General features: G+C 34.7%; 1 long non-coding RNA gene across 1 annotated transcript; it reads left to right on the forward strand.

The window, feature by feature from the left end:
- Window positions 1–14,583: 14,583 nt before the first annotated feature.
- On the forward strand, window positions 14,584–26,812 carry LOC117080917. Its single transcript, XR_004436010.1, has 3 exons — window positions 14,584–14,703; window positions 16,200–16,355; window positions 25,210–26,812. It is a non-coding gene; the product is annotated as an uncharacterized LOC117080917 (long non-coding RNA).
- Window positions 26,813–27,072: the final 260 nt, after the last annotated feature.

Here is a 27,072-nt window from a genome sequence, read left to right on the forward strand (position 1 = left end):
CACTCCTCAGCAAATGTAAAAGAACAGAAATTATAACAAACTGTCTCTCAGATCACAGTGCAATCAAACTAGAACTCAGGACTAAGAAACTCAATCAAAACTGCTCAACTACATGGAAACTGAACAACCTGCTCCTGAATGACTACTGGGTACATAACAAAATGAAGGCAGAAATAAAGATGTTCTTTGAAACCAATGAGAACAAAGATACAACATACCAGAATCTGTGGGACACATTTAAAGCAGTGTGTAGAGGGAAATTTATAGCACTAAATGCCCACAAGAGAAAGCTGGAAAGATCTAAAATTGACACTCTAACATCACAATTAAAAGAACTGAGAAGCAAGAGCAAACACATTCAAAAGCTAGCAGAAGGCAAGAAATAACTAAGATCAGAGCAGAACTGAAGGAGATAGAGACACAAAAAACCCTCCAAAAAATCAATGAATCCAGGAGTTGGTTTTTTGAAAAGATCAACAATTGACAGACCCTAGCAAGACTAATAAAGAAGAAAAGAGAGAAGAATCAAATAGACGCAACAAAAAATGATAAAGGGGATATCACCACCGAACCCACAGAAATACAAACTACCATCAGAAAATACTATAAACACCTCCAAGCAAATCAACTAGAAAATCTAGAAGAAATGGATAATTTCCTGGACACTTACACTCTCCCAAGACTAAACCAGGAAGAAGTTGAATCCCTGAATAGACCAATAGCAGGCTCTGAAATTGAGGCAATAATTAATAGCCTACCCACCAAAAAAAGTCCAGGACCAGAGATGGATCACAGCTGAATTCTACGAGAGGTACGAGGAGCTGGTATCATTCCTTCTGAAACTATTCCAATCAATAGAAAAAGAGGGAATCCTCCCTAACTCATTTTATGAGGCCAACATCATCCTGATACCAAAGCCTGGCAGAGACACAACAAAAAAGAGAATTTTAGACCAATATCCCTGATGAACATCGATGCAAAAATCCTCAATAAAATACTGGCAAACCGGATTCAGCAGCACATCAAAAAGCTTATCCACCATGATCAAGTGGGCTTCATCCCTGGGATGCAAGGCTGGTTCAACATTCACAAATCAATAAACGTAGTCCAGCATATAAACAGAACCAAAGACAAGAACCACATGATTATCTCAATAGATGTAGAAAAGGCCTTTGACAAAATTCAACAGCCCTTCATGCTAAAAACGCTCAATAAATTCAGTATTGATGGAACGTATCTCAAAATAATAAGAGCTATTTATGACAAATCCACAGCCAACATCATACTGAATGGGCAAAAACTGGAAAAATTCCCTTTGAAAACTGGCACAAAACAGGGATGCCCTCTCTCACCACTCCTATTCAACATAGTGTTGGAAGTTCTGGCTAGGGCAATCAGGCAAGAGAAAGAAATCAAGGGTATCCAGTTAGGAAAAGAAGAAGTCAAATTGTCCCTGTTTGCAGATGACATGATTGTATATTTAGAAAACCCCATTGTCTCAGCCCAAATCTCCTTAAGCTGATAAGCAACTTCAGCAAAGTCTCAGGATACAAAATTAATGTGCAAAAATCACAAGCATTCTTATACACCAGTAACAGACAAACAGAGAGTCAAATCATGAATGAACTTCCATTCACAATTGCCTCAAAGACAATAAAATACCTAGGAATCCAACTTACAAGGGATGTCAAGGACCTCTTCAAGGAGAACTACAAACCACTGCTCACTGAAATAAAAGAGGACACTAACAAATGGAAGAACATACCATGCTCATGGATAGGAAGAATCAATATCGTGAAAATGGCCATACTGCCCAAGGTTATTTATAGATTCAATGCCATCCCCATCAAGCTACCAATGACTTTCTTCACAGAATTGGAAAAAACTGCTTTAAAGTTCATATGGAACCAAAAAAGAGCCCGCATTTCCAAGACAATCCTAAGTCAAAAGAACAAAGCTGGAGGCGTCACGCTACCTGACTTCAAACTATACTACAAGGCTACAGTAACCAAAACAGCATGGTACTGGTACCAAAACAGAGATATAGACCAACGGGACAGAACAGAGTCCTTAGAAATAATACCACACATCTACAGCCATCTGATCTTTGACAAACCTGACAAAAACAAGAAATGGGGGAAGGATTCCCTATTTAATAAATGGTGCTGGGAAAATCGGCTAGCCATAAGTAGAAAGCTGAAACTGGATCCTTTCCTTACTCCTTATACGAAAATTAATTCAAGATGGATGAGAGACTTAAAAGTTAGACCTAATACCATAAAAACCCTAGAAGAAAACCTAGGTAGTACCATTCAGGACATAGGCATGGGCAAGAACTTCATGTCTAAAACACCAAAAGCAATGGCAACAAAAGCTAAAATTGACAAATGGGATGTAATTAAACTAAAGAGCTTCTGCACAGCAAAAGAAACTACCATCAGAGTGAACAAGCAACCTACAGAATGGGAGAAAATTTTTGCAATCTATTCATCTGACAGAGGGCTAATATCCAGAACCTACAAAGAACTCAAACAAATTTACAAGAAAAAAAGAAACAACCCCATCAAAAAGTGGGGAAAGGATATGAACAGACATTTCTCAAAAGAAGACATTCATACAGCCGACAGACACATGAAAAAATGCTCATCATCACTCGCCATCAGAGAAATGCAAATCAAAACCACAATGAGATGTCACCTCACACCAGTTAGAATGGCAATCATTAAAAAGTCAGGCAACAACAGTGTTGGAGAGGATGTGGAGAAATAGGAACACTTTTACACTGTTGGTGGGATTGTAAACTAGTTCAACCATTATGGAAAACAGTATGGCGATTCCTCAAGGATCTAGAACTAGATGTACCATATGACCCAGCCATCCCACTACTGGTATATACCCAAAGGATTATAAATCATGCTGCCATAAAGACACATGCACACGTATGTTTATTGCGGCACTATTCACAATAGCAAAGACTTGGAATCAACCCAAATGTCCATCAATGACAGACTGGATTAAGAAAATGTGGCACATATACACCATGGAATACTATGCAGCCATAAAAAAGGATGAGTTTGCGTCCTTTGTAGGGACATGGATGCAGCTGGAAACCATCATTCTTAGCAAACTATCACAAAAACAGAAAACCAAACACCGCATGTTCTCACTCATAGGTGGGAACTGTACAATGAGATAACTTGGACTCAGGAAGGGGAACATCACACACCAGGGCCTATCATGGGGAGGAGGGAGGGGGGAGGGGGGAGGGTTTGCATTGGGAGTTATACCTGATGTAAATGACGAGTTGATGGGTGCTGACGAGTTGATGGGTGCAGCACAGCAACATGGCACAAGTATACATATGTAAGAAACCTGCACATTATGCACATGTACTCTAGAACTTAAAGTATAATAATAATAATAAATAAATAAATAAAATAGCAGAAAGATCTGTTTAATGTTTTTAAAGACAAATGCATCCTTAAATTGAATTTCAATTTTAATAAGATAAATATTTGACATAGATATTGTAATATTTGTGAGTAGATTGTATCTCATGATGCTGAAATGCCTTTCTCTCCATTATTCTTATTAAAATCCATTGTTCCCAGGATGAATTCAACAGGTCATGGGCCTAATGAATCAAAATAAGTAACATTTTCCTTCTGATCTATTTTTTTAATGATTATTTTAGGTTCAGGAGATACACGTACAGGTTTATTACATGGATAAATTGCATGGCAATGAAGTTTAATGTACAAATGTCCTCATCACCCAGGAAGTGAGTGTAGTAACCCATAGGTAGCCTTCCAACCCACACCTGTTTTCCACACTCTCCATCAAGCAGTCCTCAGTGTCTGCTGATCCCATCTTTGTGTTCATGTGTATTCAATATTTAGCTCCCACTTTTAAGTGAGAACATGTAATGTTTGGTTTTCTATTTCTGTGTTAATTTGCTTAGGATAATGGCCTCCAGCTCTATTCATGTTTCTGCAAAGAACATTATTTCATTCTTTTTTATGGCTGCATAGTTTTCCATGGTGTGTATGTACCACATTTTTTTTTTTAAGCCAGTCCACCATTGATGGGCATTTTGGAGGATTCCATGTATTTGCTATTATGAATTGTGCTGCAATAAATATATGAGTACATGTGTCTTTTTGATAGAATGATTTATTTTCCTTTGCATATACAACCACTGGTGGAATTGCTGAATTAAATGATAGCTCTGTGTTAAGGTTTTTGAGAAATCTCCAACTGCCTTCCACAGTGCCTGAATTAATTCACATTCCCACCAGCAGTGCATTAAGTGTTCCATTTTTTCCACTACCTCACTATCATCTGTTGTGTTTTGGCTTTTTATTAATAGCATTCTTACTGATGTGAGATGATATGTTATTGTGGTTTTGGTTTTCATTTCTCTAATGATTAGTGATGAGGAGAATTTTTTTATATATTTGTTGGCCACATGTAAGTTTTCTTTTGAAAAGTGTCTGTTCATGCCCTTTGCCCAATTTTTAATGGGGTTATTTGTTTTTTATTTGTTGAATTATTTAAGTTCCTTATCGATTCTGGATATTAGGCCTTTCTCAGATGCATAGCTTGTGAATATTTTCTCCCATTCTGTAGGTTGGGGACTCTATTGATAGTTTCTTTTGCTATGCAGAAACTCATTAGTTTAGTTAGATCCCACTAGTCAACTTTTATTTTTGTAGTAATTGCTTTTGAGGGCTTAGGCATAAATTATTTGCCAGGGCTGATGTTCAGATTGGTGTTTCCTAGGTTTTCTAGAGTTTTTATAGTTTTGCTGACATTTTTATTTTTTTAACAGCTCCTGAGAGAGACAGAGAGGTAAAGTTGGGGGGGGGAGGGGAGAGAGAGAGAACATAATTAGCATCTAATAAGAATGTAGGCATTCTCAAGTTAAAACTCCATTCTTTCTACATCACCCTTTGTGGGTATGTATAGAGGAAGACTAAATATTTTCAGAAATGGAGATTTTACTACTTCTTTATCTCCTTTATAAACATGGATTCCTCATCCTGAAATTTTATTTAATTATTTTAAAATTTGCTCTGCCAGACACTGAATGATCTTTGTCTAATTTTGTGGGGGTTTTGTTGTTGTTGTTGTTGTTGTTTTGTTTTTGCTTTATCTTATTTCTTATTCCTCTTCAACAGGAAGATACTCAAATACATAACCGCTTGGTCAGTTCTTTTGTTTTCTTCTTGCTGAATTTGAAAGGTTTTTTTCTCTCTCTTTTTTTTTTTTTTTTGGTATATTTTAGATAACAGTTCTTTATCAGATAGGTGTCCTGCAAATATTTTTTTCCTAGTCTGTGGATTCTTCTCTTACTTTCTTGTAGTTACAGTTTATGATTTCTTTCACTGATTGTGCCTTTGGTGGTGTATCTACAAATTTATTGCTATGCCCAAGGTCATCTAGTTTTTCTCCTATATTATCTTCTAAGAGTTTTATAGTTTTGAATTTTATATTTAGGTATGTGACCAATTATGCATTATTTTGATGAAGGATGCAAGGCTTGTTTCTAGATTCCTTTTTTTTTTTTTTTTTTTTGCACTTGAATATCCAGTTGTTTCAGCATCATTTTTTGAAAAGGCTACTTGTTTGTGTTGTATTGATTTTGCTCCTTCATCAAAGATCAGTTGACTGTATTTTTGTGGGTCTAAGTTCTCTATACCCTTCCATTGATCTATTTGGTTCTTCTTTCACAAATAAAACACTATGTTGATTACCGGAGCGCCATAGTCAGACTTGAATTCAGTAGTGTCAGTCCTCCATCTTTGATCTATTTCAATATTGAATTGGTTACTCTGGGATTTTTACCTCTCCATATAAACTTTATAATCAGTTTGTCAATATTCATAAAACAATATGTTGAGGTTTTGATTGGTATTGCATTGAATTTATATATCAAGTTGAGAAGAACTGATATCTTGACGATATTGAATCTTCTTGGCCATTAACATGAAATATCTCTCCATTTATTTAAATCTTCTTTGATTGATTCATCAGACTTTCATAGTTTTTTCTATGTATAAATCTTATACATATTTTATTAGGTTACACCAAAATATATCATATCATTTTGGGGGTTTAATGTAAATGACTTTTTTTATTTCAATTTCATTTATTCATTGATTATATATAGGAAAGTAAATGACTTTTGTATACTAACCTTGTATCCTTCAATCTTGCCATAAGTGATTTTTATTTCTAGGAGATTTGCTGTTGTTGCTGATTTTTTGGGTTTTTCTGCAGAGATGATCCTGTCATCACTGCACAAAGACTGTTTCATTTTTTCCTTCCCAATTATTATAGTTTTTATTTCCTTTCCTTGTTTTCTTGTATTAACTAGATCTTCCAATAGATTTTTAAGCTAGTGTGTGCATATGAGTATTCATTATCACTTTTTAACTGGTTATGTTTTTCTATAATGTTTTTAAAAAACAAGTACAGAGAAGATGTAATTTCTTTTCTAATTAATGGATAGAACTTCTACATTTCCAACAATATTGCAGGCAAATTTTAGAGTCATCAAATAAAGTAACACTGGAATTCATCCAGCAGAAAGCAATAATATTTAAGTTGCTAAAAAGAGGCAGAGAAAATGTAATCAAACTACCAAAATATTAGAACACTTTAATAATCATATATTATCTTAGTACGATACAAATCCATGGCATATAAAATTTAGGATAGACAAATAACTTGTCTTAAGTAGAAATTTAGTCTCAACAACATGTAACACACTTGCACATGCCTCTTCCCCAACTTAAAATCAGAGTTTAAAAGAAAACACAAGATAAAAGTAAATTTAACTTACAAGTAAATAAATAATTAAAAAATACATAGTTGCAAAGGAAGACTCAATAAATTATACTGTGAGTATTGGTTTATCATTTTGAAAATTCAAATTCAAATTAGCAAAATCACAAAATAAGTAAAAACGACAATATGAAAAGGATATGTGGTATATGATACAACTATATGACATTTTGGAAAAAGTAAAACTATGGAGACAGAAAAAGGAACACTGGCTGCTAGGAGTTGAGGGGAGAGAGGGATGAATACAGAGCATAGACGAGTTTATGACTGTGAAACTACTGTGCATGATACCATGATGGTGGATACATGTCATTATACATTTGTCAAAACCTACTTCACATACAACACTAAGAATGAACTCAAATACAAACTAGCAACCTTGGGTGATGATGCGTCAAAATAGGTTCATCCTATTGTAACAAATACATCCTTCTAGTGAAGGATGTTGATAACAGGGAAAGCTGTGTATTTGGTATATGGGAAAGCTGGCAGGGGCTATATGGGTGATCTCTTTGCCTTCTGCTCAATTTTGTTGTGAACCTAAAACTGCTCAAAACAAATAATAAAGTCTAGTTATAGGAATAAAGAATTAAAATAAATAATGCAGAGTTTTCTAGAATATCGTATCTGAAGATTCCATATTTTATTTAAAATTATCTAATTTATTCTGTATACCAATCCTGTAAAATATGTTTTAAAATATACCACAAATATTGATTTAGCATTAAAAATAATTTCAAGCAATAGTTATTCTGAAAAATTTATTTGTTCCCAAATTTGGAGAATATTTTCACTCGAAACTTTTAAAGTGAATTTTGTAAAATTGTACCTAGTTATATAGCTGGAACACTCTCTTATATGTAAGGAAATGTAAAATTTCAAACAACGTAGACTTTTTGACTAAAGGGAAACTGCTATAAGAAAAATGGTTTTGAAAACCATGGAAGACAATCTTCTATGCTTTTTATATAGGAAAAAGAAATGACGACTCATAAGAACTGAAATTATTTTATCACAAAAATGGCAAAGTAGAAAACCAATTTGCTCAGGAAGCACTCTGAAAAATACTGCTAACCTCTATTTCCTGAAAACAGGATAACATAATTGAATCTCTATGGATAGCTACAGTACATTCATTTATCTTTTCATGTTCCCCAAAGGCTTCTGCCATTTTCATTTTTAAGTCTAGTTTAGAATATCCTTTTAAGTGTCTTTTTTAATCAATTGTCTACTTTAAATTCCAGGAAAAAATGGTTTAAAACTTTGTCATTCTTATTTATTCACTTCTGTTAACTAAATAAACAGATCATGACTTTTCTTGTGTTTGTTCAATTTCCCTATACATTCTTCTAAGTAAAGACACTTATTCTCTTCAGACATGGGCTGTGTATGCTAGTCACCATTTTGTCCTTACAGGAGAAATGCTCAACTTGTGTTCTTTGATTGAAAGGTTTGGGACATGTGGTCTTAACCAAAATACATTTTTCTTCACTGAACACAATATGTACATTAATATAATTATATATGTTTGACTCTTAAAGCTAAACTACAGAGTGCAGTTTTTCCTAATGACTTTTATTTCACAGAACATTAAAACTTAAAATTTTTAAACATTTTAAAATAATTATAGATTCCCAGGAAGTTGCAGTAGAGTGTACTGAGATTTCCCCTCTACATTTATCTAGTTTGTCCAAATGATTATACCTTACAAAATTACAGAAAAATATCAAAGTTCCCTAGCGAATTGGCACTGGTAGAACATGTGTGTTTAAGGAGGTATATATTTCTCTGCCAATCCATCACATGTAGAGTTCTATAACCAACACAGCAAAGGCACAAAATCAGTTCATCACCACAAAGTTATCCCTCATGATACCATTTTAAAGATCCACCTTTACCATCCCCACCTAACTCTCACTATTCCTAAACTCTGGCCAACACTAAGCTTTTAGTGATCAATGCTTCAAATGGACTTTTTCTAATCTATTGAAATGTCCAAGAGTGCAGTTGCTGGTTTCTATGATAAGTGATGGTTAATTTTTAAGAAACTGATAAAATTTTCCAGGCTGACTGATCCATTTTACATTTTCATCAGCAATGCATAAGAGATCCAGTTTTTCCACATTCTACATGTTTTATTTTAACTATTCTGCTAGGAGTCTAATGACATCTCATGGTATTCATAATTTATATTCTTCTTAATGGACACTGATGTTGATTATCTTTTTATGTGCTTATTTTCCATCTGGATATGCTCTATGTAGAAGCATTAGTTTATGATTTTTGCTCATTTTAATTTGTTTGTTTCTATTGCAGAATTTTTAGAGTTCTTTATATGTTCTAGATATAAGTTCTTTGACAAATGCATGGTTTGCAAATATTTTCTTGAAGTCTACAATTTGTCATTATATCCTTCTGAACAATCTTGCAGAATAAATCATCTTAATTTCAATGATGTCCAGATTGTTACTTTTTTCTTCTTATATTCTTATAGGTGGGTTTGTGTCTAAGAAATATTCACGGCCGGGCGCGGTGGCTCAAGCCTGTAATCCCAGCACTTTGGGAGGCCGAGACGGGCGGATCATGAGGTCAGGAGATCGAGACCCTCCTGGCTAATACAGTGAAACCCCGTCTCTACTAAAAATACAAAAACTAGCCGGGCGAGGTGGCGGGCGCCTGTAGTCCCAGCTACTCGGGAGGCTGAGGCAGGAGAATGGCGTAAACCCGGGAGGCGGAGCTTGCAGTGAGCTGAGATCCGGCCACTGCACTCCAGCCTGGGCGACAGAGCAAGACTCCGCCTCAAAAAAAAAAAAAAAAAAAAAAAAAAAAAAAAAAAAAAGAAATATTCACATAGCCTTACATCCCAAAGATTTTCTCCTATGTTATTTTATTTATTTATTTAAGACAGAGGCTTGCTGTCACCCAGGCTGGAGTGCAGTGGCATGATTTTGGCTCACTGCAACCTCTGTCTCTCAGGTTCAAGTGATTCTCATGTCTCAGTTTCCCAAGTAACTGGGATCACAGGCATGTGCCACTACACCCGGCTAATTTTTATTTATTTATTAATTTTTAGTAGAGACAGAGTTTTGCCATGTTGGCCAGGCTGGTTTGGAACTTCTGACCTTGAGCAATACACTTCGGCCTCCCAAAGTGCTGCGATTATATGTTCTATATTAACTTCTAAAGGTGTTATAAGTTCACATTTTGCAATTAGCCTGTTTTCCACTTTGAGTGAATTTTTGTAAAAGCTTTAAAGCTTATTAAAGGCTTGTTTTTTATAATTTTTATGTATCCATTTATGCATTTATGTATGTATGTACATATATATGGAAGTATTTTTGTCTATAGATGTCCAATGTTTCAGCACCATTTAATGAAAAAGCTATCCCTCCTTTATTTAGTTGCTTTCCTATCTTTTTTTTTAATTAGTTGATCATACTTTATAAAAACAATTTCTGGGTTCTCTATTGTTCCACTAATCTATGTATCTACCCCTATGCCAATAATACACCATCTTGATTACTATAGTTATATATTAAGTCTTGAAACTTAAAATTATTCCTATCACATTTTCCCTTGATTTTCAAAATTGTTTTAACTATTTTAGCATTTATGTTTCCAACTAAATTTTAGAATAATCTTGTCTATATCTACAGAAAAATCTTGCTTGGGTTTTCATAGGAATAGTATAAAACCTTATATCTACATCTATCTACATATATGTGCTTATATTAATAACTATATATAATACATAAAAAATTTGAAGATATCATCTTTGTTTGGATTTTTCAATTTGTAAACATGTTCTGTCTTTTCATTTATTTAGATCTTCTTTTATTTATTCTATTGGTGTTTTGTAGTTTACAAGTTAGCATACAAGTCCTGTACATATTCTGATAGATTTATAAACTAAAAATTTCATCTTTGTTAAGAAAGTTTAAATGGTGTTTTATTTTTAATTTCTTTTGATTACAAGGTAACTACATGTATTAGTCCATTCTCACACTGCAATAAAGAACTACCTGGGACCCAGTAATTTATGAAGAAAAGAGGTTTAGTTGACTCACTGTTCTGCAGGCTTAACAGGAAGCATGACTTGGAGGCCTTGGGAAACTTACAATCATGGCAGAAGGTGAAGGGTTAACAAGCACCTCTTACCATGGCAGAGTAGGAGACAGAGAGAGAGTGAGGGGGAACACACTTTTAAACCATCAGATCCCACGAGAACTCACTCACTATCAAGAGATCAGCATGGGGAAACTGGTCCCTATCATCTGATCACCTCCCACCAGGCCCCTCTTTCAACATATGGGGATTACAATTCCACATGAGATTTGGATGGGGACTGGGAGCCAAACCATATCACTACAGAACCTTTGTCTTCTCTCCTACAAGTCTTTAGAGTAGTTCTGCCTTTGAGAGAATGAGACAGACACAAAGTTGGTGTAATATGTTTTTAAATAGGATTCTTTCTTAAGAAGATGAAATCTCCTAACTGCTATAGTAATGAATTATCATCTAATGTCTATATTCACTGGAAGAGTCACCATGTTAGCCAAACAGAGCCATCTGGACCAATCCTTACTGTTATATTAAGTATCATTTTGGAAACTATTTATAGAAATTGGGTCTATGACTTTTTCTGCCATTGATCTCTTTTGAGGAATATATTGCTAGCAGAGAGTCTCATTTATATATGTTTTTAATAATTCTGAGTTGCATTTAGCACTGGAATGCAGAAAGTTTTGTGAAACTAAATCTTAAAACTAGAAACCTAAGCAGAGATAAAAACTTTAGTTTTTTTCTTAAGACTTGGAGACTTACAGTTATTTGCAAGTACCACATAAAATACTACTTCTTTGCTTTCAGTTACATGAATGAATTGGATTGAAACGTTGCAATTAGAATTTACTGTGAAGAGGTACAATAAACATGTTATGTCATGGTACAATTAGAGAGCAATCACAGTTCTATAGAGATTAGAACCTAAATTTTTCTTTAACAGGCAAAAAGTGGACAACTAATCACAATTAGCCTTGAATATCCTGTAAATTGTCTGTAAAGTTAAATAGCATAGCGTAGTATGTATCTCTCTAGTGATTCTTCTGAATTTCAAGGTTGTCAACCATTACACAAGACTAAAGTAAAGAACAAAAGGAAAATCTATATGCTGAAGTCTGGAAACTGAAGCCGTTCTCCCTCTAGGGAATTCTCTGGCCTAACCATGATGCTGACATGAATAAAAAATTTACTTCATTATCTCTTACTATTAAACATATATAACATAATAAATAATTATTTTTAGATGAAAAGTGAAAAAGACATTGGATCAACGTCTTAGAGACCAATTAAGTTTTGAAATCAACCTCATAATTCCATAAATATATTTTTGATTCTGGACACAGTCTAAACATTAAAAGAAGATAAAGAGCTAATTCTTTTCAAGGCTTTAAATTTTGTCTTAACCTTTTCTAGAACTGGAGATGCATGTTGTTATAGAAGGGGTTCATTTTTTATCTTGTTCACCAGTATACATTAATTAATATTTATAAATATATTATTTTCATACATGTCTAAAATAATATTAATTGTAACTGGGAATGGAAATTAGCTCTGCATATAAATAAAAGTTTCTAGTATAATCTGGTTATCTGATCAATATTTTGTCTGTCTATTGATCTCTCTATCTGAAATATATTTTTAAGCTTTTACCCATAAAGTATTCTACCTGGTTGCACAGTCTTACAAGAATGCTTTTTTTTTTAATAACTTTGCCTATGACAGAGTTCTATCATTTCAACCATGTGCTGCACCCACATGCATCAGAATATTTTTCTGCGCAGATTAAACTAATAAAACTAAAAAATGATATAAATACCATATGTACACTCAATGACATGGTATTTTTAAAGGAAGGGATATGACACTTTGGGGAATTCCTCTTATGACTTTAAAGATTATTCTAATGGTGTAGATATAGAATACTCTGGTCAATTGGATAAATGCCAAACATTTAAACTCTGTTTGCTAATATTTACATCGCTACCTTTAGGCCAGTGGGCCATTTGCTTTCCTTTTATTTTTTGAGAACTAGCGCTACCCTATGCTCCCCTGAAATTGTGAAATAAACTTATTAAAATGAATGATAATCCATTTGCTGGTAAATTTCACAAAGTGTGAAGGACTCAAACATATTAACAAAATCAAATTATGTATTATTGAGAAATGGTTTACATAATTCCAGAGATATATTGCTCTTGTACTTACGTAGAAGCAGAAATAAAGAGTAGCTCTTCAACATATTAATTGATGTTTCCAGTTTGGGACCATGAAACATTCCAGAAACAGCTGATTGCTTTTTTAAAAAGTTGTCTGTCTTTGTTTAGCTAGTCCTACAATAGTAAATTACTCATAGTACACATTTATCACATGTTAGCAGTCTCTCGAGAATAACCTCATTTGAAGAAAAGATAGGTCAAGTGCACATTCCAGGGAATATTTTCAAAATAATATGTATTTTCTTGCAAAATTTTAAACAATTAGCTCTTAAGGTCACTTTCATATCACCCAGCTCTGCTAGTTTTGTTCCCCTTCTAACATATCTTAAAAGTATGCTTGTTTTAAAAGTCAAATAAATAAGATCTATGATAAAAATACAAGATAATAGTTGTGACAAAGTATTCTGAAGAGGTAAGTTTCTACTCTAGGAACTGGCAGAATCCTAATCAAAAAGGAGTTCTGTGTTTATCTCTTTTGAATAATTGTACATTAGTTTCTTCATTTATTTATCTATTATTACTGATTAGAAGTGTACAGAAAGTCATGTCAAGGACTAAAGCAAACTCCTCTCAAAATATTCTTCTTGAATAAACTAGATTTTTAATATTAGTTAATATTTATGTGTACAATGTGTTAAGCATTTTAGTATGAGCTTGTTTCATGGTCAAAATAATACTGTTAGAGTGTGAGATTTCATGTCTTCATTTTAGAAATGGAAAAATTAATCTGTGAGCAAGGTTGTGCAGGTTTATTAAAGTTGCATAACCACCAATTGCTAGAGTGAGAATTAGAAATCAGGATGGTCAGAGTCCACAGTCTGTGATCTGAACCACTCGTAAAGACTGCTTTTTTACACTTCTATTTCCCTTCAAATGGGTTATTAAAGTAAAAGCTAAGATCTCACTAAACGATTGCTTAACAGATATTCTATTAAGCTAATTCATGGCCTTTTACAAAGACAGGACTATGATTAGTAGAAATTCCTCTGAACAACTTGGCCTTGGGCCCACCCAAGTTTCAGAGACCATGTGAATGATTCAGCCTGTGCTTCATAACTGAGATCCAGAAATAGCTCTGAATCCTACAAAGAACTAAAGAGGTATTCACCAGCAGACAATGGGCAATAATGAGGTTCTGAGGAGCCATCTATGAATTTTAAAAATATTACAATATTTTTAGCTTATTTTAAGATATAAACATGTTTCCAAAAATACAGATTGTGCTTCTGCTTATTGATTTATTATCACTTGGTGGTCTATTCAAAGGTCTTCATAGAGTCAATAAATTCTGATTATTTTTTTAAGTTAAAAAGCAAAGGGATTTTTAGCAAAAGCACAGCCTCCCAGAGTACAGGGAAATGATATTAAGATTACTTAATAGGGTTATTGAGGAAGTATGTGTTAAGAAACATGTACTTCTGCAATTCTTAAGCAAGAGCTACTGAGGCCAACCAACAAGAAATTCTTGTCAGGAACCTGGCATTATGTGAATTTATCCAGTATGCTTCCTGGAGATCACTTGACTCTAAATACAAGTGACAAACATCACCTTGTGTTTTCTGAGCAGGATGGAAAGGTACAAGCTAAAATGTGTTGTTATGATGCTAGTTGGCTTTGAAATTACTTTTTAAACAAAACTTGCTTTTGATGAGACCTAATCTGATATTCATGCACAAAAAGTGAAGATATAGCAAGTATACTTAAAGAGAACTATAACTTAGAAAGCAGAACATTTCTATTTATGTTTGTAGAGACTAGGAGAGATGATTGTCTTAGAAGTGATCTAAATGCACAGAAAGTAAGTGCCGAATTTCCAAAGAAGAATAAGAGACCTCAAAAGCCTTTATTAGAAAATCCTTGTGTTCTTTTTATGAAATGCCAGTGAAATGGAAGATTGTCATAACTTTAAATCAGAATAAGAATTTAAGGAATGGAGAAAAGCAATGATGAAAAAAAGGTGTATATCAACCTTTACTCTGAAATTTTCCTGTTCTTTGGAAAACGTCAAATTTTATGTGCATATTACTTGAGCTGAAATGTAAAATCTTAAGGTTTATGCTGAAGTTTCCTATGACTCTAATGAAAATTTAGAATGTGAATAAGAACTCTTTAGAAATACTTTCTATTGTTATAGCTTCAATAAATTCTAAAAATTGTTTTTATATAACATCCATGTCAAGAAGAATTGTCTATACTAATCATCACATTCTTCTTCCATACTTCAGTATGAGAACACAACAACATTATTTTCTAATATTAAGGTCTATTTATTGATCCTCAGCATCATTATTACAGTTTTCTAATCTTTATCAAAAGCACACTGTGTACAAAAACTGTTCTGATATTTAACTAATTTCCAAACATCTTAAACCATTCAAATATAGTTTCTGTTGAGTATAATTTCACTTTTACAAAACTCAGTTGAGAATTTCTTGTTTGCATATTTGTTTTACTTGTTGACATTTGTTTTACTATCATATGCTGTATTTTCTCTATTCTGTAAACCAGGGAACTGAGAGTTTGCAGGTCTTGGCTACCACACTCATACCTAGGATCCAACATAACAGAGTTTCTGAATTTATACCAGAATCAATACAATAAAAAGTATCTAGTACACAGTAGGTACTCAATAAATGCTTGTGAAAATGGAAAAAAATATTTACATATAATCTTAGCAATTAAGGTAGAAACTCATTAATTTGTGAAGTTATCAGTTCTTCAGATAATTTGGAAGGGTATTGTCAAGTGATTTATCCTGATTTAATTTTCCTTGTAAGCATTTTTCCCTATTCTCAAGTTCTAGCATTCACATAATTTCTCTTTGGAACAAATCTGTCTTTTTAGCTCATCACGTATTTTTCAAATAAGTTGTAAATCGTTTTACTTATTTTATTGTCTGTCAGTTTATTTCTCTAGTAGTCTCTTACTTTTATTACTTGACCTCACTGTGCATGTACATACCAGCACATTCTCAACCCCTTTCCCTGTTTAAAAAACTGGTTACAGTGTGATTTGGATTTAAAGCAGTAGATAATATACATGCAACTGAAACATTTTTCCTTTTCTTTCCAGCTACAGTAAAGTCAAAGTCTATATACCAAAGATAGAAAAAAAAATGAGAAAAATAAGTGGAAAGAATGAAGCAAAATGAGAGCCATGAAAGATACAAAGAGGTGTATTTAGAAAGTAGAAGGATCAAGACATTGTGTGCCTCAGAAAAAAAGGAAGGTAAGCAGCAGTCAACTATATTTTTTAATTGAGATTTTCTTATCTAATCAGAATTATCCATATAGGGAAATGAATCAGGAACTTGGTTGCCAGACGCAGAGAAATGGATAAGATTTTCCTCTAGTTATAAACTTGTGCTTTTGGCCCGATTAGCAGCAGATTGAATGATGGCCCTCCTCAAAAGGTATGTTCATATTCCAATCCCTGAAAAATGTAAATGTGACCTTGTTTAGAAAAAATGGTCTTTACAGATATAATTAAGTTAAAGATTTTGAGGTGGAGTGATTCACCGGAGGAGAAGATATGAAACAGGGGAGAAGAATCCCATGTGAAGAAGGGGCCAAAGATTGGAGTTATACAGGCACAAGTCAAAAGGTTGAAGCCATCAGAATCTGGAAGAGGTAAGGAAGGATCCTACTCTACAACCTTCAAAGGGAGGATGATTTTGCTGACACCTTGATTTTGGACTTCTGGCCTCGAGAACTGTAATATAAAAAATTTCTGTTGTTTTAAGCTATCAAGTTTATTGCTATTTGTTAAGAGAGCAGTAGGAAACTAACGATATATATACTCCTTCGTTAGTGACAGTTATGAGGTAAGAAAACAAGATAATATGAAAACTGCCATACACTAATGATTTTTTTCTGCCCACATACCCATCTAAAGCAGTTCCTATTTTTGAAGGTTCCTTTCCCTAACACATACACACACACGCACACACACACACACACACACTACCACCACCAGCACACCAGAATTAAACAAAGTACCACATAGTGAAAGAGACTAGAGGTTGAGAGGGCTTCTAAAACTTAAAATGTGAACATTGAAACACCATCTTTGAACCCATTTGATATATAGCAATTCAAAACGGAAAACTGTTGAAAACACATGGTGTTATGTTAAATATAAAAGACCATTGATGACTGATGCATGAGTTCTCTACAGTAAAGCAAGTCACTTCATACATTTCTGCTTGGAAAGGAAAAATAACATCATCAATGCTATAAAAAATGAGATGGTGATAAATAATGCTTGAGATTCTCTTTGGTCCATCAGCTGCTTTCAAGAAAGTTGAAATGATTAATGCTAAGTTTAGTATGAGCTTGACAAAATATATATACAGATTACATTTTTTAAGTGAATAAACTTGGAGTTCTTATTTTTCTTCTAATTCTATGTGCAGTTTTATCCCGAATCAGCTTGGCTCTAACTGGAAGCAATTCAGAATATGCACAAGGGCTGGGCACGGTGGCTCACGCCTGTAATCCCAGCACTTTGGAAGGCCGAGGCGGGTGGATCACAAGGTCAGGAGTTTAAGACCAGCCTGGCCAAGATGGTGAAACCCTGTCTCTACTAAAAATATGGTAATTAGCCAGACTTGGTGGCAGGTGCCTGTAATCCCAGCTACTCGGGGGGCTGAGACAGAGAATTTCTTGAACCTGGGAGGTGGAAGTTGCAGTGAACTAAGATCACGCCACTGCACTCTAACTTGGGCAACACTCTAGTGAGACTTAGTCTCAAATAAATAAATAAATAAATAAATAAATAATATGCACAAAGATTTGAAATTCTAGGAAATTGTATCTCTCATAGATTTCAGCGAAGTTAAATTGTGCATTGGTCACAAGAGAAAACTTGTCATGGTGACCCATATAAATTACTAAAATTGCTTTCATTTGGGAAATAGGCCTCATTAGTCCTGAATTTTACCTTATGATTATGTCAAGTAGCCAAACATCATTGCTTATACTAAAATAAAGCTCTAGGTACTATTACTTTTAATTAAAAAAACCCAATGATCCTAGCATATTACTTTAGTTATAATCTCAAATCTAGTACCATATATAAGGAAAGCCAAGATATTACTTATACTTCCTTCTTATGAAATCATCATTAAAGGCACATTTATAGATAATGGAAACTGAGTCAAGATGTTCAGCCTGACAGTCTACTCCTATCTCCTGGGCCCAGATGCCAGTCCTTTAGCTCTTCAGGGGAAAGAAAAATATGCACTCACTACTGATATCCAAAACAGCCTATTTGCTTATAAACTTCCAGAACATCTTTTTCAAATAGCAGGTAACATATTCTTACAACTTTCTGGGAAGAGAAAAATACTCAAGAGCTTTGATGCTTATCTAGTACAATTTCTTCATTTAATTAATAGAGAAACTAGAGAGCTTGAGGGCTGAATTAATGTCTCAGACCTCAAGTTTCAAAGTACAACCAACTTTATCTAAATTAGTATTACACTAGAATTTCATGAAGAGATAGAGTATAGTACAGCCATAACTGTAAAAACATGTACACTTGCCAAAAAGGAATTCTCAATTTGCAAATATACGTGAGAACAAAATATTAAAAGAAGAGTCAAAAAATAGGTAAAAGAATACAAAATAGTAGAAAGATATCTTGATAGTTCAACAGAGCTTTATTTTGTTATCTGCTATTTTCCTAGCACTGTATTAGATTCTGAGGCTTTCCCAATGAATTAAACACTGTCTCCGCCCCTTAGAAACACAAAACATTATGGCAGACACTAGTGAACAATTATTTTCTAAACAGAGATAGAGAATGGTATGAGAGAAGAGGAAAGACCAATAATTCCATCCTGGGAAGACTGGGAAAGACAGTCCACTGCTAGAAGCTAAACTGAATCAAGAACAATAAATGGAAGATAGTTTGATCAAGAAAAATAGGAGGAGATTACCAGAGAATTAAAAAAAATTTTAAAAAAGTGCAAGGAGGCTATCTCTGTTTCACCTCCAGTCATATTCCAAGGCATTCAGAGGATCTGCTTGTCTAGTTAAGCAGCCTGATCCACTGCATCCTTCCCAGGCATAGATTGTGATACAGTAGGGGTCTCTACACTCCATATGGGGGAAGATTTCCAGGCACTCAGAGCAACAGATTGTCTGGATCAGCAGCTTGAGATGACCCACCCTTTGTGTGATGATATCCTGGTACAGGGGAGTCCTCTCTGCTTCATGCCTAGACAAATCTCCAAGCATCCAGAGAACCCACTCATTTAGTTCAGCAGCCAGAGATACCCCACCCTTCCTAGGCATTGATTATAGTGTGGAAAGATCCTCTTTGCTCCACATCCATGCAGATCTCCAGGTATTCAGAGCACCAGCTCTCCTGGATCAGAAACCTGAGGTACCCCACCTTTCCTTTGCAGAAGTCCTAGGGGATGTGTGTGTGTGTGTGTGTGTGTGTGTGTGTGTGTAGAGGGATGGGGGCTCTCTGCTACACACCTAGGCAGATCTCCAGTCATTCAGAACAACTGCATCCCTGGCTCAGCAGCCTGATATGCCCCACTTCTCCAGCTGCATGCTTGGGCACAACTTGGGCACTTGGTGGCCACTCACCGGATTCTCCCTTTGTGTTTGTTCTTGTGCCAGCCATGGGGGTACCTGTAGGTGGAAATACCCAGTTTGGGCATTTCCTATCATGTCTCCTACCTCTCCAGAGCTGAGCAGGATACTCAGACCACTGTGCACCCCATGAATCAGCCCACTGCCTGAAGCAACAGAAAGCTTCTGGCACTAAACATGGATCAAGTATATACCCAACCACAGTGGCTATAGCTAGCTTTTACACATAAGTGTGATCTAGTGGCTTGTAGGTCAGTCTGCATAGACCAATATAAAACCTGCCAAAAGAAATACATACAGCTATAGAAGCAAAGCCAAAAGACCCTACCCAGCATTCTGTACAGTAGTACCCTCTGAGGAAGGAGAAGACAAATAGAAAAAATAATATTATAGAGTAAGAAAGAAAAAGAAAACTCTTACCCAAACAAAAAATAATTTTAAAAAATTAGAAGTATAAGCATCTGCAGATGAGAAGGAACCAGTGCAAAAATTCTGGCATCACAAAACATCTGAATGTAGTGACACCATCAAAGGACTTCACTTGCTCTCCAGCAATAGTCCCTAACCAAAATGGAAACTCAGAAATGACAAATAAAGAATTCAAAGCATGGGCTGCAAGGAAATTCAATGAGATCCCAAACAAGTTTGAAAGTCAACACACACAAAGACCCCTCTAAAGTAATCCAGCAAGTGAAGGAAAAGATAAACATCTTGAATTTCAAAATACAATTAAAGGCTTTATCAATGGAGTCAACCAAGTATATGAAATAATTTTAGAGCTTGAAAACTGGTCTTTTAAGCAAACCTAATCAAACAAAAATAAAGGAAAATAAACGTTTTTATTTTTTCTTTTTTTTCTCCCTTTTTTTTAAAGTGCAGTGGCACGATCTCAGCCCACTGCAGCCTCCATCTCCCAGGTTTCAGCGATTCTTCTGCCTCAGCTTTTTGTATTTTTAGTAGAGACAAGGTTTCGTCATATTGGCCAGGCTGATCTTAAACTCCTGATCTCAAGTGATCCACCCGCCTCAGCCTCCCAAAATGCTGGGATTACAGGAAATAAAATTAAGGCAGAAAAGAAAAAAAACAACTTTGAAATGCATAAAAACAAAGACACAACATACCAAAATCTCTGGGATGCAGTAAAAGCAGTGTTAAGAGGAAAGTTCATGGTGGTAAACACCTACCTCACGAAGTCAGAAAGATCTCAGATAAAGGACCTAAATTCACCCCTAGAAGAACTAGAAATAAAAGGACAAATTAACTCCAAAGCTATCAGGAGAAAAGAAATAACTAAAATCAGAGCAGAGCTAAATGAAATTGAGACCATAAAGTCCATGCAAAGAGTCAACAAAACCCAAAGTTGGTTGTTTGAAAGGATGAACAGAACATTAGACTGCTAGCTATATTAACAAAGAAAAAAAGAAAATCCAAATAAGTACAATCAGAAACAGCAAGGTGACATTAAAACTAATAAGTGACATTATAACTATAGATGACATTATAACTAATCTCAGAGAAATAGAAAAAATTTCAGGGACTATTACAAAAACTTCTATACGCACAAACTAGAAAGTCTAGAGGAAACGGATAAATTCCTAGAAACACACAATCTTCCAAGATTGAATAAGGAAGACATTGCAACCCTAAACAGACCAGTATCAAGTTCTGAAATTAAATCACTAACAAAATAAAAACTACCAGCCAAAAAAAAAAAAAAAAAAAGCTCCAAACCAAATGAATTCACAGCCAAATTTTACTTATTTATTTATTTATTTATTTATTTATTTAAGACAGAGTCTTGCTCTGTTACCCTGGCTAGAGTGTAGTGGCAGCAATCTCAGCTCACTGCAACCCAGGTCCAAGAGATTCTCCTGCCTCAGCCTCCCGAGTAGCTGGGATTTCAGGCATGCACCATCACACCTGAATCATTTTTATACTTTTATTAGAGATGGGGTTTTGCCATGTTGACTGGGCTAGTCTCGAACACCAGGCCTCAAGTGATAGGCTGATCTAAACCTCCCAAAGTGCTGTGATTACAAGCATGAGCCACCTTGCCCATCTGTCACAGCTAAATTCTACCAGATTACAAAGAAAAGCTGGTATCAACTCTACTGAAATTCTTCCAAAAAATCAAGGAAGACAATTTTTTTCCCTAATTTATTAATTTATTCTGTGAAGCCAGCCAGCATCACACTGATAACAAAACCTGGCAAAGACGTAGTGAAAAAGGAAAATTACAGGCCAATATCTGTAATAAATGTAGGTGTAAAAATCCTCAATAAAATCCTAACAAGCTGAATCCAATAGCACATCAAAAAGTTATTGTACCATGATCAAGTCAGCTTCATTTCTGGGATGCAAGTTGGTTCAACATATGCAAATCAATAAATATAATCCACCACATCAACAGAATTAAAAACAAAAATGATATGATCATCTCAATAGACATGGAAAGCTTTTGATAAAATTCAACATCCTTGGCCGGGCGCGGTGCCTCAAGCCTGTAATCCCAGCACTTTGGGAGGCCGAGACGGGCGGATCACGAGGTCAGGAGATCGAGACCATCCTGGCTAACACGGTGAAACTCCGTCTCTACTAAAAAATACAAAAAAAACTAGCCAGGTGAGGTGGCGGGCGCCTGTAGTCCCAGCTACTCGGGAGGCTGAGGCAGGAGAATGGCTTAAACCCGGGAGGCGGAGCTTGCAGTGAGCTGAGATCCGGCCACTGCACTCCAGTCCGGCGACAGAGCGAGACTCCGCCTCAAAAAAAAAAAAAAAAATTCAACATCCTTTCATGATAAAAACACTCAAGAAACTAGGCATGAAAGGATCATACCTCAAATAATAGCCATCTATGACAAACCCACAGCCAATATAATACCGAACTTGGTTGATGGAATCATTCTCAACCCAAACCTCAACATCATGCAATACACACAGGTAACAAACCTGCGCATGTACCCCTGAATTTAAAGTTGAAAAAATATCCAAAAGGTTTAAAAAAATAAGGTATAAAAATACACCCACTGAAATATAAAACAGTATCAAGTTTACAGAAATCTACAAGTATGTTTTTATCCACTGGGGTTAAGTTGGAAGAATTTGGGGAGATGAGTGTATTTTGGGAAATAATGGCTAGTAATGATGGCTCTTGCATTCTACTCTAAGAAGTGTGGCCTTTAAAGTAAAAGTAGTAGTTAGCACTAAAGCATTTATGCTAGAACAATTAAATTCCCCAATTTAAATCTTAGATAGTTCATTCTGAAAGCATTAATTGAGGCGGGTTCAAAGAGAAAGAGATAATATCAGATAAACCTAAAAGGTAGAGCTGAAGTAATAGGCTCAAGTGGGAAGTAAAATCTGAAATAAATCAAAAATTAAGTTGTAAATAATCTGGTGGACATGATAAATAAGAGAGAAAGGGGAAACTCTTGATTAATTTCCTTTCTGAAATACTTGAATTAATGAGTAGAGTCATCTACTAAGTTGCGACGCCCACGAGAAAAAAACATGCATACCGTAGGTGATGGTGAGTTTGTTATTAGCTTTACTTTGAGATTATTTTAGGACATCCAGATTAAGATGTTTGCAGGATTGAAATATCTGCACATAAGAGGGGCATATGTGTCTGAAGATCAGGAATTCAGTCAGGGATGGAGATTCAGATTTATGGGTCACCATGATGCAATTGGTAGTGAAAATAATCAGAGAAATAGAATGACTCATTATATAGGATAAGATTAGGACCGAATAAAATCAGAATCTCAGTAGACACCAAGACTGATCGGAAGGCAAGAATACTAGAACACAAGGAGATTGAGAACAATCTGAGACTTAAAAAAAAGACAAGAGAATAGGAGGTTCTTAAAGACAGAGAGGTCAGGGAGTAACATTTTTTAAGTGATTTGTGATTTTTTAAGTGACATCAAGATTAATGTCACTGGAAGGATTACATTGTTTCTGGCACAAGAGTGGTTATTGGTGACTTCACAAGAGCACTTTTAATAGAATACAACAAATATAAAATATATTATTGGAAACTAAGTGAAGATTTTCGATTTTATAAATGGTGAATTGGCAACAGGCATTTCTAGTCTCTCTGGAAACCCAACTAAAGTGACATTAAGTTATTTTTGAAGATATATAAGCAAAAAAAATCAATTGAAGCAGATTTTAGTACATAAAATGTCACTTTTGGAATATAGAAAGCATATGGATGAATAGTAACTGAGTGTATACATGAAAAATCCAGAACATGACAGCTTGGGTAATGACAATTCTAAAAAATCATGATTTATGGTACAGAACCATGGAAAGTGTCAAACATTGGAGATGCAAATTACCTCTGAAAGCCAGAGTGTGAAGTGGGACAGAAAACAAAAGATTTATTGAAATTGTCTTTAGGGGCAGATAGCTGCCCTGATGTTCTCCCCAAGTCCAACAAACTAGTCAATTGCCCTTTCTTGAGCTCTGCAGGAAAAAAAAAAAAAAAAAAAAAAAGGATTATTCTCTGAAGTTGTTGAATTACAGAGACTGTGAATTGCAGACATCTGGACTAGCTAAGGTCAAAGATGAGGCACCCCCCTGGACACATGGAACCAGGTGATTGAGAGTGCACTGAATGGAGGTCCTCTTGCCCCAATGGCTGCCTGCGTCCCACTACTCTGGCCTCTATGCTTTTCTGTTGTTGGCAGATGACCGGAGGATTTCTTTCTGAGGAAACTGCCCTGTAGAATAGAGAACTACGAATTCCCCACAATATGAAGTTTACCTATGTAACAATCCTGCACATGTACCCCAAACGTAAAATAAATGTTAAAAAAAACTTGTACCCTACCTAAATACAAATTTATGACTAAACAAGCCATTACCACATACATAAATCTTCCTACTAGAATGTTAGGGCCTACTTCTTATTTCGATTGGACAGCCAAGGATCACCAGATACTTGAGAACCTCCTTAAAAACAAAATACAAAAAAATGCACATGAAAATCCAAAGATAGAAAAATGAACAAATAAAACATCAGAGATCATATGGGGAATAAAGCCCCCTCATATAAAATTATAATTCTCATCTACAAAGCCAAAAATACTATATTACATCTATGATATGAGAGTATTCAGAGAATACGAATTTTTAGAAATGTGATTTTGACAAAAATAAAAATAAATGATTGAAATGTTGAAAAACAATGAATGGAAAATTTTGCAGGTAAAAAAAGAAAAATGATTTTAAAATAATAGAATTCTAAAAAGTTAACAACAACAACAACAAAAGCTCAGTCTAAAAGGCCAACTAATGAGTTCCACTGAGAGAGACAATGATGGGGAGGATATTATGAAAGCATCACTTAAGAAATTTTTCCAGAGTAGAATGACAAGATTTTCCACAAAAAAGGGCTCACTGAGTATCTACAATGTGGCTCAAATTCATCAATACTCATAACTACTCTTGATCCTTATACAATTTCAGGACATTGGGGAAAAGTCCTAAGAGCATCTGGAAAGGAAAAAAAAAATGGGTTACATACAAAAGGCTTAAAGGATCACATACAAAGGAATAAAAATGACTTCTTATTTCTAACAAGCAACACTGGAAGCTAAAAAAGAACTGGACAATGGATTCAATTTCTGAGGGAAAGTCTTTTCTCTCCTGGAAGTCTATGAATCTCACTGCAAACTAAATGCAAAGATAAAGATATTTTCAAACATGCAAGGGATCAAATTAACTTTCTCTGTGCACCTTTTTTCTGTGTTGTAGAGTAACTATAGAACATTGTTGAAGTATATATTTCATAAAAAATGAAGAAATAAATTTAGGAAGGACTCAGGAATCAGGGCATTTAAAACAAAAGGGTGTAAAGAGGAGACTAGAGAAAAATCCAGTTTAGACTGGAACAAGAAGAGTAAAGATTTCAGGAGACATACTTCAAACACACACATGTACACACGCACACACTGGTTTCTTTGTAGTCAAATACATAAAGTAATTCATCAGCTCTTCTTGTGTGCATGTGTGTGAGTGTATACGGTAGTGCAGGAATGTGAAAAAGAGCCACATCCTCATTCTTCAAGCTAAGAAACCAAAAGATATTCTCTAAAAATATTTGAAACCACCAAGTAGCAGTGAAAACTCAGTATTTGAAATATACAGTTTAAATGGTTTGTATGTGTATGTATACTCTATGGGAAATTACACTGGAATATTCAAAATTCAATTCCTGACATGAGACATCTAAAGTTTTATTATACATTAAAAATGGTAAAGCATACATATTAAATATCTCAAAGGACAACAGAAATTTTCAAAAAAATATACTGGAATGAAAAAGAAAATATCTATGTAATAACTTTCACCAAATCATAATATCAACAAATGTTGAAAATAATAATTCTTATAAATGATGTAAACATTATTTTCCATATTTCAGGGAGCTTATTCCACTTTATTTCCTGGAAACTCCTTTTTCACTCATCAGTGTCAGTTCTCTTCAGAGGCAAATATTACTAAACAAGCGTCAATATCTGTTCTCTAATTTTTCTGTAACAATAGAAGTTCTGATTTTTATGTAGGCATATGGCTTTCCAGGATATGTGGTAAATTCACCATCCTTGTTTGTCACTAAGTTGGGATCAATAGACTTTAAAGAGAAGGGCCGTGTGACAATTACTCTTATGTTTCCATTTGATGGGGTCATGAAGTGAACAGATATTCAATTAAACATGATTCTGGACATGTCTGTGAGGGTGTTTCTGGATGACTGAGATTAACATCTGAACCTGTAGACTGAGTAAAGTGATGATACTGCCCCGGTCCTCCACCAATGTGAGCAAAGCTCATCCCATCTGTTAAAGGTCTGGATAGAACAAAAGTCTGGGCAGCAAAGAATTCACTCTCTCTGTCGCATGGTCTTTGAACTGGGGCATCAGTACTCTCTTGCCTTCAGATTCAGACTGACACTTACACTTTTGGCTGTCCTTGTTCCCACGTATTTTGAGCCGCAGTTCTTGGTACTTCCCAGCCTTCATAATAGTGTGAGCTAATGCCTTATAGTCTCTCTCTCTCTCTATCTCTGTGTGTGTGTATATATATATTATATATATATAATAAAATATATTATACATAATATAAAATAAACTATTAAAATAAATTTATATATTTTAATATTTTAAAATATACATATTATATATCATATATTACATACATAACATTTATATTTAATATATAACATATATTAAAATATATTTTAATATAGTAACATATATAAATTTAATATTTTTAAATGTATTGAATATTTTATATTTAAATTTATGTTACATATAAATATATAAAATT

The sequence above is a fragment of the Trachypithecus francoisi genome, unplaced genomic scaffold (assembly GCF_009764315.1).
Source record: "Trachypithecus francoisi isolate TF-2019V2 unplaced genomic scaffold, Tfra_2.0 Lachesis_group8, whole genome shotgun sequence".
In the NCBI taxonomy this organism is placed as follows: Eukaryota; Metazoa; Chordata; class Mammalia; order Primates; family Cercopithecidae; genus Trachypithecus; species Trachypithecus francoisi.